At 41.4% G+C, this 14,726-nt stretch overlaps 1 protein-coding gene across 3 annotated transcripts in view; it reads left to right on the top strand.

The window, feature by feature from the left end:
- The first annotated feature begins 1,785 nt into the window (after positions 1-1,785).
- CSRNP2 (cysteine and serine rich nuclear protein 2) overlaps positions 1,786-14,726 on the top strand; it is a 58,822-nt gene continuing 45,881 nt past the window's right edge. For all 3 annotated transcript variants that reach the window (XM_075591615.1, XM_075591617.1, XM_075591616.1), the window contains exon 1: positions 1,786-2,457. The gene's annotated coding sequence lies outside the window, so the exon portion shown is untranslated. The remainder of the gene's footprint in view (positions 2,458-14,726) is intronic.

Genomic DNA, 14,726 nt, shown 5'->3' with positions numbered 1-14,726 from the left:
AGGTCCTGTAGACGAAAAGGGGCATGAGCAATAACCGGAGAAGGAACCTTAATCTGCGTAAATTAATGTACAAAATCTAGAAAGTTATTTCAATGTTGGATTATACTTTGAAGACAAGTTTGTGGTACATGGGTTCTGATAGCCTTAATTTTTCTGTAGGCGCAGTTCATTCTCTAAATTTGACTATGAAACCCTTTTCCTACACAGCGGTGCAAGTGTAATGGAACTGTGTGAAGGCTAACAGAAACACCACATAAAGTAACAGTATCGATGATAAGATGTATGACAATCACATCATTAAGGCTTATAAGCCCAGTAACTCAATGAAATACAATGTTTTATGCTAAATTACTTTTTATTTCCTTCCCACTGAACCTCACCCAGTCCTATCAGGCCTTGCATATTTTTCATTTAATCCTCCAACAAATCAGGGGAGCTCGTCTCGTAGTTATGAAATAAAGAAACACTACATAGTGTAATACTGTTGTGAATAAATTTGTGCAAACAAGGCTCAAAAATGACTACTCACAATAAAGCAGTCACATTCAGGCAGTCATCCAACTTACGGGGTGGATGTTCCCTGTGTATACAGCAGCCACCAGCCCCCAACACTTCATATGATCGAGGTAGGCAGTATGATATTATAGGTAGTGGGTGCTCTTCTGGTCGCGATCCTTTTGAGTTCCTCACTATCCTCTGCTCCACCGCAATACTCTCGCGTCCACACTAGGCACTCCCTTTGCGTCACTTCCGGTTGTTAAGCGAACTTCCGGATCTGATGACAGGGGTGGACCTCAGTTGTTCTTCCTCTTTGGTATGGGCTGAAACACTCTACATGTTTCGCCGTTGTTACGGCTTCATCAGGAGATGCTTCCCACTGAACCTCACTCAGACCTATTAGGCCTTGCATATTTTTCATTTAAACCTAGTTGGAAGTCCCGGCACTCATCAGTATCCTCCTAGTACTGATAAGATCCATCTTAGGCTGCGTCCCCGCTAGCGCTGAGCGGGCGGCGCTTGCCGCTTTTACGTACATATATCTATATCTGTAAGTCCCCGCTCACGCGGTGCGTGCGCTCGTACCCTCACCCACGCTTGGTGCTTGGGTAAACAAAAAAATTCCCTTTTCGAGCGTGCTAAACCTGCCCGCAACGCTCCCCCCCGCACGCTTCCGAAAAGCAAGGACACCCGGCGCTCATACTTGGAGAGCTGGTGAAGTCACCGCTCTCAAGCATGAGCGCGGTCAGCGCTAGCGAGGCCGCAGCCTTAGATAGCTTATATTGTGTGTGTATGTATGTATGTATGTATGTGTGTATAGATATATATATGTGTGTGTGTATGTATATATATATATATATATCAGTATCCTCATAGAATTCAGTAGCGTTTAACTTATTTAGGTCACTACATTCTACTAAAATTATATTTTGGAAGATCTCTACATACTGTATACACAGACACAAATAGGTCATTTCTTTTAAAAAAAAAAAAAAGCTTCCCTTCAGATTTTTTTTTTTTTTACCTAAATACATTAAATAAATCACACTATTAAATGAAATGACAATGCGGACTACATGGTATAACGGGCGCCTTTCCGTGTTGGGGCGCCCCGTATTTATATGCAGTATTAGTTTCACACTACACGCATATGACAGGTTGAACAGCAAATCTCCCCCACACTGCAGCATCTCCCATCATCCCCCGCTTCTCCTTGGACTACATTTCCCATCGTGCCTCGGTCCGCCTTGTGACGTCACAATGCCTATAAGTAGCTACAGCTTAAAGTTCGCAGCCCATTGTTACTATTGTATCGAGCCGGGGCGGATTGGGCAGGGCGCAAATTTCGTTCCCTGATTATTATTATTTATTTATTTTTAATGCTTCAAATACCCGATCCGTGGAAAAGCCCATCCCTTCCTCTTTATCACCTTCCGATCCCTCCTCTTACCACAAATAAACACACCACATCTTGCCTTAGGACCGATCACATCTACCTGGGCGTGCATCAAAATAAGGCAACCAGCGTATAATACGAATAAAACAACATGCAATATCACTTCTTGAAGGAGGTCGACTAGGAAATGAGATTAAAAGAACCTGCAACACCTCTCGCCCTGTGACCTATTTTTATTATTATTTTTCCTCCTAGATCTCGCTTCCTTTCCGCCCCGGCTTCGATTTATATATATATATATATATTTTAAAAAAACTTAACCAATAATCAACATATAGAGAGCGCAGTTATTATATTGATCCCCTTTGCTTCCCGTTTGGCCACCTTGTGAATTGCATTTCTGATCGCCACTTTGCCGCTGGAGCCCCCCATCTGCAGCGTTTTCCCTTCCCCGCCAGGACTCACCCTTCAGAAAAATTCCCCATCTAAATCTTCCAGAGCATTGTGCAGGATTTTGGGGGATCCGCGGAAAATCAGCGTTGGAGGAAGGATCGCCTTACAAAGTAGGTGTTATTATATGCGTTGGGTTACGTGTTGTGCCTGTGTCCCCATACATGCTGCCTGCTTAGTGCCAGCTCTGCAACACCCAGCCGACCCTTCCAGGAAGGAGGTGACTTTAAACCCCCCCAGTCCGGAGCATTTCCCAGCCCCTGCGCCTTGTGTTGAACACAGCCTGGGTGTATGTGTGTTTCTTAATGCTCGTTTCGTCCTTTACAGGCCGTTATCTCTTATGATGATATTGCATACTCCTACAATCCTGTGACTACAATATTTAATTTTGTAGTTGTCGTAATACAGAAAATACCATTTCTTTCAAGAGGACAACTCACCATACATATTGCTGCTGCTGTGTCACCAGCTATCTCATAGTACGTGTAGGTCCTCCCCATTCATGATCAGATGTGCCTTGTAGGATGCTGAACCAATTTTCTAAATGATCTATATCTAGCTATACATATATACAGTATGTGTATATACATCTACACACGTAACCCGATCCTTGCTGGATGCCTAACTGAAGTGGTTAAACCACAGAAGAGCAGAGTTTGCAGTGGGTTTTGTTGGAGGTCACTTTGTTTAGAAGAGGGAGCAGTATCCCACACACTGGCTATTTGCTTGGCTGATGTAGATGGCTCTGGGCTGGTGTAGATGGCTGTGGGCTAGTGAATGTGGCTGTGGGCTGGTGAAGGTGGCTGTGGGCTGGTGAAGGTGGCTGTGGGGTGGGTGTAGATGCTGCCTGCATATGTTGGCAGTAAAGTGGCTCTGTTCAGTGTGACCTGGCTCAGAGGGGGAATGTTTCATTGTTGGACTGGCACAGTGACGTACAGGATATGGGGCTCCTGCTATCAGACATGTGGGGGAGGGAAGCTGGGGCATCACTTCCTAGAACTATCTGAATATTGTTGATGCACCTAATGATTTATTTATGTGCTCGCCCTGTAATTAGGGGATGAGTGAAGAAACCATTCCATTTGTATGACGGGGATTCAAAACACAGAGACTAATATTTAAAGGAGGATTAGTTCTTGCTGACATGCTAAAATCAATTTTATAAGTTCTTTCCACATGAGGATTATTGCTTTAAATACAGAGCCATGAAGCCATACTATTGATGTGTAAATTGATTTCTCTGATACTGTCCAGACAGCCTCTCTCCAGCTCTGATGCTCCCGTGCCATTAATCTGTACAAACAAGCAGGAAACACAGTTGTAATTGTCGTGTTTTGTTTACTAGGAAGTGTTCTCCCCCCCCCCCCCCCCCTTTCAAATGGTTGTCAGCCATCTTAAAGGTAACCAATAGAAAATTCCTAATAGTTACTTTTCCTCAGGCTGGCTCTGGCCCTTGTGATCAAATATGGCATTGGTACAAATGCGAAGAAATGTATTTGCCTGTAAATGCCATTTCACAATTAGACGCAATGTACCAAAACATAATTATACCCAGTTGGTGATCTATGAATGTTTTCTCATAGGCGATAGAAAGGGACTGGGGGTAGAGAGTGGTGTGTTGCACAATTTGTACCAAGATCCAATCTATTGCGACAACATGCATCCAGACATTTAACACCTTCTTTGCCTGCAAAGGCCTTTAAAGCCCATGAATCAGCATTTTCACGAGGCCCTGGTTTCTGACGCTTGTTGCCTGTGCTGCTGCGGGGTCCTGCAACCTTAAGCATTCACACAGTTAACCATAGTTTTGCTTTGTAAGAACTGCAAAAACCACTGTTACGAAATGGATAAAAAAAAAAAAAGCTTATTCTCACATGTGCCTGTGAAAATGCTTATGTGACTACTTGCAGTATGAAAACAACTCCTATCTACATTCTAAACAGATACTTGCAGTGATGGTTTTAATGTATGAAATAAACTGGGGGTTTTTTTGGGGGGGGGGGGTGGATATTTGGGATTTGGATTTCCCGTTTTACTATACTAAAACTGTATGGACTATTTTATCCTGTTTGTGTACATATAGCAGCAATATCGTAACCATGTATGCTTGATGACTAGTGAGTGGTATTTGTAAAATATGTGGCCTCTTAAATATTACTCTGACACTTGTTCAGATATCTCTAGGATGCTTACTAAGGTTTAATGTTATAGGCCAGGATGTGAGAGCACCTTTATATTGTCAACATAGGGCTTATATTGCCACAGAAAAGGATATGTGTAACTCTAAAAGACTGGTTCATTGTAAGAAAGCCATATCTGGCATTGAACTCCTACCAATGCTTCCCTCTGTTATCTTGGTCAACTCATTTACTCTGCCTGTATCCCAACTCCGTCTAGAAACAGTTGGTTAGAGCAGGGACTGACTGAGCCACCTGTACTGAAGCAGGGATATCCTGAACCTGACCTGTGGGGGATGTAGAGAACCCCTGGGTTAGAGGAATATATTCTCATATCCTGGGGACCGAACCTCACAGCTGTGGGAGTCAGTGGCGATCTGATCAATATGTAGGCATTTAATATCCACAGTGCCCATTGTGGCTAAATTCAATGTAAGGACCCCAGCGCAAAACATTGCCCAGTTAACATATTTAATGAAGCACACATTGTTTTTTGTCTGTCTATTTGAAATTCCTTTAGGGATATAGGGTCTTGATAGTGTAAAGAATTCATACACATGTTGCACTCTTCCATCTGGTGATTTGGTCACGAAAAATAGGATGGCCCAGTTTGTTTAAACACCCTTTTTATGTGTGATGCGCCTAACAGTGTACTACACCACATTAAATAGGCTTTTCCGATGTTGAAGATAAGTGATGGCTAAAGCAAGTAACGTTTTTTTTTTTTGGGTCACCATACATTATAGTTGGTGTCTGGTAGACCAAGGTGCAAATACTTCGCCACAACTACTAGTTCATATTCTTTATGTATTGTATATGGTTCTGGCATACTCGGTTGCAGAATATGGGTGATAAGTCAGTCAGTGATGTAGATTACTTTTTTTTTACGCTCATCCAGTTTTTACATGAGGATCAAAAGTAGTTGCTGAAATACCCCCTCCTTAAATTCAGTGAGGAGTTTCAGCAAATCAAAACGTGTATTTTCTACCATGTGCGTAATAGACTTCTCGCTTCTAAGAGTTTTCTGTGGCACATACTGTATACACAGTTGCATCTAAAAACAAACAAACACATATAATTCCATAACACATTACACAAATATGAGTGCGGAAAGCAAAGGGAAAATGCATGAAAATAAATGTACATCCTTTCATTTTGGATTTTCTCCAGGATGCATAGAATGGGACAATGTTGTTTTGGCCCGTGGTCCCCTTCTCTTTGTGTCCCTAGATTTGATGGAGGGCACGTTTTACAGGGCTGCTGTGTATTTCCATCGGAACTTGTTGCAAAGAAACCTTGTTTTATTGTGATTTTAGGACATTTGCTCTTTGTCAGGTAAAGACCGCAAGGGGATTTTGAGACCAGGTTGCGTAGGCCAGGGGACCACATTTTACATGCAGAAACTCAAATGTGTTGGTACTTGCAAAGTAACCCCCTATTTTGAAGCATTGTGCGTAATCCTCCAGAAGTAAAAGGAATTGGGTAACCTTTAGGATTCTATTATACCCAGCATTCTATGATGCTACGTTATACTGTATGGTGCGTTATGTGATCATATATATAATAGTGTGATCTTCGAGTAGCGCTATCAATTCTGGCCAAAAGAAAAATCCCATCAGGATAATTATATTAGAAGTACAGTATATGGATACATACACTGTGCTCATTTGCATGTCATTACCCAGAATCCCTGGCTGCAGTGGAAGCATCGTATGCTGAGATAATGGCGAAAGGCAGAGTTGCAGAGCTGTCCGAGACGTGAATGTGCTCACAAGGGGTATTTTTATTTGCTATACAAAACCTTCCGAAACAATGTGGGTCACATTTTCAGAAAACACCCTAAGTGGAAAAACTGAAAGAAACGCATTAGCACAGATTCTGAAAGAGTGCTTTATGGTGGCATCATGAGCTTGTTGCTTATGAGGAACTGGCATCGCATATCACCATGGGTACACAAGCTACTTTGGTGTCAGATATGACCTCAGCAGCTGCACAATGCCTCTATCCAAAGAGTAATTGTAGAGTAAAATTATGCTATTTAAACTATCTGTCCATTTGTTAAATAATCAAAATATTCCAAGTTTTTTATTTTATTTAAAGAGACTAAATTTGAAGGTTCAGTCACTGTTAAAATTGAATATAACTTATATATTCATCCTGTTTTTTCCTTTCTAACCTAATTTTTAAATGAGCAATTCATTTATTTATTATTTTCATATAAGTTTGAAGCAGGGGGTTTCCGGAGCTGAACCCCATTAATTTAAGCTCATGGGACTCCCTGCTTCCAGAGAGACCTCCAAAAGGGGTACCGGTATCCCGGCAAGGTTTAAAGCAGTCGCATCACACGGGCCAATAGGAAGCAGAACCTGATGACATCATGGGTTACTATTGGCCCGCAGGGCGCAGGATTTGTGAAACTGACATTTTGTGAACCCTGCTTGCTGAGCGTAGCGGCTACCGGCACCCCCTACGGAGTTAAGTATCTCCGGAAGCAGGGGGTCCCTGGAGCCGAGATTAACAGGATTCAACAAAAAAAGGTGCAAACAAAAAAAAATGTCTGCTTTGATTTCCTCTTTAAATAAGCGAAAAATCTCTGTTAAGACATGTTTTGTGATTTCCAGTAGACGTGCACAAGATGTCAGGGCTTTCCGTTAAATATTACAATGAATAGAAAAGAATTGGGCCTGCAACTGTGTATGATCACTTTAAAAATCAGGTTTTAGAACTTAATGTATGCCAAGTCATTTAAAATGTTTGCCCAAAAACCTAAATCCTAGTATAACAATATACAATTCATATTTTGTAAGGGCTTATTTGTTGCACATATCCCACCAAAAGGAATGCAGAATTGATTCTAGAGCTACAGCAATCAATGGCAAAGAATGGGCTGCATTTACTAAGCAGTGCTACTTTATAAGAACGCCTTCCGCAAACGGCCTAGTAAATATGGCCCATTCACTTGAATGGGGCAGTGTCTTCCAGGCAAGTAGTTTTTCATAGTAAATATAGCTCAATATGCATAGAAAAACTGTTCTACTAATTGGTGACTGTACTTTAAAAATAAGTTGTAATACCCACTAGCATCAGGGGGAAACAAAGATAAAGGGGCTGCGTGTGTGTGCGTGTATATATATATTATCTTTCTTAGTTTGGGGCTCATTTCACAGTAATTAAGGAAGCATTTTATTTACTTTACCTGCTCCCTCTTCTGTAATACCATGTTAAATATGACTTGCCCTTCTTATTTCCACAGGCAAAGTGCCCTTTCCCTGGTTGGTCCTTTATAAGGGATGGGACATGCGCGATCCTCATTATGTCATCAGGTGGGCAGAGCAAGAGGGTGGAAACATGACACAGACAGCAGCAGGCACAGTTAGGACGTATGGCTCAAATGGGAAGCTGTGCGTCCCAAAGAACGTAGTGACATATTTACCACAGTGATCATTGTTGCATTACAATAAAGAACCCAGTTTCATTTATGTGTGGTGTAAAAAGGTGTACAGAAATAAAGGAGTACTTCAGCTGCAGATGATAGATTTTTTTTTTTTTTTTTGCAATAACAGAATATCGTTTTTAAGACCAGCTTACCCGGGGCTATGTTCTCCTCTTCCGACGTCTTGTATCTTTGCATAATTGCAACTGGTACAAGACAATTAGTTTAGGTTGGTGTTTACAGAAAGTTGACTTTTTGAACCATTGTTTCTTTATTTGCTAGATTTGGTGCTCTTACCATTTAGGCGGAAGAAACGTGTTGAAGCTGCCATTTAAAAATATATATATATAAAGATATATATATTTTTTTCCCCATTCAATACAATCTACACACTGACAAGTGATTAGCTAAGCTGCAGATCGATCCATTCTCCTGTAATTGATCGCTTGCTCCGGGTTATTTAATTTAGTTGTTGCACAGCATTCTGGGCAATGTAGTTCTGAAATATGATTGACTGGGCAGTTACTAGATACAATTGCTGCATTGCTAGAGAGAGAGCGGGTCTAAAGAGCCAGAGCCTATCAGAAGGGGAAGGGGGCTGTCACTTTGGAAATGCTTCCTACATTAGAAACATTAAAAATGTCTTTAAAACATTCTTTTTTTTATTTGTTTTTAAATGCTACAAGTACATAACTGATTTATTAAAAAACACACATGTAGGATTGTGTTTGAACTGCTGCTTTAAGTCTTTGATGTGCAATGGAAGTGGAAATATTTATACAGTAGGGCTGGGTTGATATTATGTTCAGAAGTAGGAGAGGCTAGCTAAATTAGATTTATTTACATTAGAAAAGAGGCGTCTAAGAGGGGATATGATAACTATATACAAATATATTCAGGGACAATACAAGGAGCTTTCAAAAGAACTATTCATCCCACGGGCAGTACAAAAGACTCCCTTAAGGTTGGAGGAAAGTAAATTTCACCAGCAACAAAGGAAAGGGTTCTTTACAGTAAGGGCAGTTAAAATGTGGAATTCATTACCCATGGAGACTGTGATGGCAGATACAATAGATTTGTTCAAAAAAAGGTTGGACATCTTTTTAGATGGGAAAGGTATACAGGGATATACCAAATAAGTATACATGGGAAGGATGTTGATCCAGGGATTAATCCGATTGCCAATTCTTGGAGTCAGGAAGGAATTAATTTTTCCCCTTAATGGGGTTTTTTTGTTTGCCTTCCTCTGGATCAATAAGTAAGTCTAGATATAGAATAAAGTATCTGTTGTCTAAATTTAGCATAGGTTGAACTTGATGGACGTATGTCTTTTTTCCACCTCATCTACTATGTAACTATGTAAGTACCCTGAAAACACAAACACACACACACACACACTCTCTCTCTCTCTCTCTCTCTAAATGGGAGGCGTGTGCTCCATAGTGTAAAAAGGTAACAAAAAATAATTTCAACCTGTACAAAGACAAACTGACACTCAGAAGATGTCAGTTGTCATCACGTAGCAACGTATCGACGTAAGGACGCATGCACGGACACTGCGAGTGGTAGGAGCGGATGAAAACCTGTTTGCCGCTTCCAAACTTTCCAACTACAGATATTCTCTCGCCGCTCTGCAAGGCCGTCCTCTCAAGTGAGGATGAGTTCCTCATACCTCGGAGATCCGTGGGGCATTGCCGTGTTTTTGAGTACACCACATGCGAGGTTGATGCCTGGTAACTAACTGTCTTGTCACATACACTGTGAGTTTTTAACTTGCATCCTTGCAAGTGAGCATTTGTCTTAAAGCAGCAGTTCAAGCAATATCCTACATGTGTGTGTTTATTTTTAATAAATCAGTTCTGTACTATGATAAAATACTTGTAGCATTAAAAAAAAAGCTTTTTAAAGACATTTTTAACTTATTCTAATGTAACAAACATTTTTATTTCTATAGCAACCATTTACAAAGTCACACCACATTCCTCTTCTGTGACAGGCTCTGGCACACACCTTTTGCTCTCTAGCAGTGTACCGATTGTATCTAGTGCCTGCCTTGTCACATGATCTTCCACACAGAACTTTGCCTCTTGGGTATTCTTCTGCAGCACTAACAGTGATATAATGAACGCCCAAGCCGAATCTTTGCCGATCGATCGGCAACTTAGCTAATCACTTGTCAGTGTGCAGATTGTATTGATGCACATATTGAATGGAAGAAAATAAAAATAAACCGGTAGCTTGAACTACTGCTTTAACACATTCAATTATTTTTTTGTTACACTGTGAAACGTACGCTTCTCATTTTTGTTTTCATGAATCTCTTCGGAGGGAGGTCCCTCTTTGGAGAAGCAGCCCCAAACGCCTGAACACACGATGATTTGTTTCTACAAACTTTGAACTTCCTGATGACTGTATGGATCCTTACTCGCTTATATTTACACGTCCTCTTCTATTGTAGCACCTCTGTGCACACATCTTGTTTACTTGTCACTTTTTAACACAATGTATGCACTTATTCAAGTTTGCACGCATATATCATCTTTTAATTATTTCTACACACCAGTTATAGTACACTGACTACATTTTCATGTTTCTAGCTATCTCTTATCAAGAAAATATACTCCACCAGGTTCCAAGGAGTGGGGAAGAAGACACAGCATGCAGGTTTCAAATATTATAAATTGGGTTACAGTGCAGAAATTAGAAGGAAAAAAATATATATATACACACACACTCCAAAGAAAGCAAAAGTATTAAACTTCACCCATTTTTGCTTATTTTGGCGTGCCTGTCCCCTTTTGTGCCTTTACTCATTCTACAGACTTTATGCACCCAGATATTTTTTCTTTTGTACATTAGTGAGTGCACTGATTTCTGTTATGTAATATATATATATATGTATTATATATATATGTGCACCTTAAAATGAAAAATAATTTGAATATATAACAATGGATTTATTAAATACTTGACAAAAACCTGCCTTTATCTGAATCTAAATTGAAGAGTAATGACATCTCTAAAGCAATAGCATTTCTAGCAACACCCAACCTGATTACAAGTAGTAACTATATTGGTGATGTTACCTTCTGTAAATAAACTCTTTTGGATCTCTACTATTCTCTTTTATAAAGTTGGAGTCCGGGTTTTTTCTTATTGGACATAAAATATGACCAGTTTCTACTGACATTGAAAGGAATAGTGCATTTATAATTAAACATTGTGGCCCCTGAGGTCAATGTTAAAAAAAAAAAAAAAATAAGCCTGATATCTTGCCAAAAATGTTTTTTGAGAACTGTTACTTTAATAAAGGTTTCATCTCCTGTGCTCAAGTACATGCATTGTAAATTTTCTCTTCCAATAAACAGTTCTACACTCTGTAGCATTTCATAGATATCCGCTTATGTGTTCAGATTTTATACTAAATACAAATATCACTTATGAGCACATTCATATGTCTCGGACAGCCCTGCTTTTCACCATTATCTCTTTGCACTGGTGGGGGGGCGCGGCGGTTACAGAGGCCCCGCACCCTTCCCGAAGGCATTTAAATTAAATGCCGGGGAAGCAGCGAAGGCCTCTGTAACTTCCCTTACCTTGGTTCCGGCGGCTTTTGGCGATGTGTCGCCATGGCAATGCGGCATCAAATGACACCGCAGGGTCAAGGCCGTCAGAACGTCGGAGACAACGGGGGGGGGGGGGGGCTGACGGGTGCGCAGGGGGAAAAGTTGGGCACCCCTGCCTTAGCATATAGTGCTGCCGCAAGGGATTCTGGGGAATAACATGCAATTGAGCACACAGTGTTGCTTTTTTGCTCCTAATCAATCTTAATATTGAGCCCTGTGAGCTTATGTCTGCCGCATGACACAACTTTTTGGCACAGATTTTATAGAAGCATCGGAAAAAGAATGTGCCTGCAGATAAGGGCCACGCTGCTCCCCTAGTCTGCTCATTAACACAATAGCTGCACTTTCCTAGAAAGCAAGTTTTGTTGCAGCGTTGTTTTTTCTTGGTTTTGGGAGTGGTTTAATAACGATGTGTACAGTTGAGTTGACGGCTCATGTACATTAGAATAGCAATTATCAATGTAATAGATACTACTACGGAAGCTGTTCAATGTTTCTCATACATTGGTAGGGTGTCTTTCACCTGCACAGTGTTTCAAGCTCATGCTGCGTGATGCTGTAAGGCAGTGTTTTTCAAATGGGGTTACAGGGAACCATTGGGTACCATGGACATTCCTAAAGGGTTCCCTGCAATTTGAAGGTCATTTTAAAATTGTACTAAATACAGAGGAATTTACAATGCATCTGATCTCAGATGTTTTATTAGAGAGGGTTGGGGTTCCTTACAATGCATCTGATCTCAGACACACTATTAGAGAGAGTTGAGGTTCCTTACAATGCATCTGATCTCAGACGTTTTATTAGAGAGGGTTGGGGTTCCTTACAATGCATCTGATCTCAGAAGCGCTGTTAGAGAGGGTTGGGGTTCCTTACAATGCATCTGATCTCAGACCCGCTGTTAGAGAGGGTTGGGGTTGCACAGAATTTAACAATATAATTATAGGGTTCCTTAACCAAAACATGGTTGGAAACCAGTGGTGTAAGATGTGCAATAGCATCAGACATAGACCAACTGCACTCTGGTCAGCCACTGTGACTGGTGGCAACGTCTACCTGCTGCAAGGTGCAAGAAAAGGGTGGCGAAGCACATACAGTGGAGTCAGAGACGGGGAGCATTCTACCCTCTGTTAAATACTCTGGCTTCCTTTATGCCCTGCGTGTCCCTATTACTCCTCAGAGGCCTCTCCTCGGCCTTGTTTGCTGCTCCCTCTCCAGTCTGCGCATCCCACTCGCTCAGACTCTCACATTTTCTCATTGCTCAATTTACACATCCTGATCCGCTTATTGATCATGTTTTTGTTTTTTTACCCCAACCTTATCCACAATCACACAATGTGACACTTCTCTGCTTGTGGGTCCTGCAGCGCTTTCCAACCCTCAAGCATGAGGGTTTAATTCCTGCCCCCTGGACTTTTTATGCGCTGCCAATTAAACATTGACAGGAGTCTACACTCCCCAGTACTTGTATCATAATTTAGGATATTTAAAAAATATATATCATTTAGACCTATGTAACCCCCCCCCCCTCTCCCCTCCTAGAGGGTTACTAGCAGTTTAGCATGTCTCGGGTCCTTCCCTGTGTTGCCATGGAGATTCTGACATCATGGAAGAGTATTTAAGTGAGGGAGAAGATTCGAGGTTAGGTTCCAGGAGGACGAGTAGAGGCGCCTCGGGAAGTGTAGATAAGTGATGTTTATAAAGTAATAACACAGAACAGGCCCCCGTGTTTATGTTGTAGATAGGGACAGTACCCTTTAAGTTAGGATCCCCAAAAGAAGGAATGGAGTCCTGAATATTTAAGGGAAAGGAATACGGCACACCACAGAGGGCCTCGGGAAAGCAGGCTCCCGGGTGTCGATGGATCAGCTCTAACCGCGGATCTGTACTAATATTCCTCATCAGTCTGTAGAGAAGAGTCAGTTCCCAAACAGGCTAAAGGTATTGGGTCACGTACAAGGGACCCACCAGGATTCCTGTAGGGGCCTAGAGTAATCAGATTGATACAGATGATCTTCAAGCAACAAGGGGGCCCGGTTCCACACCTACTTAGAGCAACTAAGTCAATGTACCTCCATTTGAGTGTTAAGAGTGGGCACTGATGGAAGAACCGTATTCATGTATGTCTACTATAAAATACAATATTGCCAATATATGAATGAGCTTTCCCTGTGCTTGGGGACACAAATAAAAGACGGTTGTACTACAAACGTTCCAGGCGCCCATTTTTATACCACTTAGCTACCTCTCATCGCCCATCCACCTGAATCAAGAACCCAGAGTCAAGGTAATCTATGTTGGGTAGTCAACCTTTGCACAATGATGTAAACTCCCTAGGAGCCCCGGCAGGGAGGGTTTCGCCTAGAAACCAGAAATCAAAAATGAATGGACACAAAATGTAACAATGAAATCCTTACAGGTTTAGTTGTTTTTCTGGTACATCTTGGTACAGGTAGCCTCAGGCCTCCTTATTTTTGGGCTAGATTTACTTGGAAGTTCCCAAATGCCCCAATACGCTTGTTTGGCAAGTGGGATACAAGCAGGTGTGGGCTTACTTGTGGTCTCAGCCGCTGTACTAAAAGTCGCTTTTTTCCCCCCATGTATTTTCTTCAGTAGTCAGGAGGTAGCCATCTTGGATTTATGTCAAGTATTACGGAAGCATTGAGACCAATTAACTAGTTTGCCTTCTGCTTCTTTTGGAGCGGCACAAACCTATTATCTTGCTTACTGCAGCAATGTAAAACATCGGCTGAAAAAGGAGCCAGCGGTGAACACGTTTGTGTGTCTGAAAAAGTAGAAATCCAGGGGTTCTAGCAATAAATCTCCACACTCTTCCACCTTTATAAACATTGAAGATGGCTGACTAACAGAAGAGAATAAGAACCATTTTATTTTCGGCTTCCATTTTTTGTTCGGCTTCACTAGTGCACAAGTACATAATAAAAAATATGTTGAGCCCCATTTCTTTCCCCAGGCGATGCGTTGCATGCCCTTGCTGAACTTAGTTGGTTAAAGATGTCTACTGCCCTCTACATTAGGATCCAAGTTCAATTCTACCAGAGACCTTTTAACTGTAATTGCCACTTATGGATTTCTGACACCCACCCTAAAACAGGGCTCCTTAATTTGCAGCCCATGGACCACATCTT

This window comes from Ascaphus truei, chromosome 3 (genome assembly GCF_040206685.1).
Source record: "Ascaphus truei isolate aAscTru1 chromosome 3, aAscTru1.hap1, whole genome shotgun sequence".
Classification (NCBI taxonomy): Eukaryota; Metazoa; Chordata; class Amphibia; order Anura; family Ascaphidae; genus Ascaphus; species Ascaphus truei.
This window is presented reverse-complemented; position numbering and strand designations above follow the sequence as displayed.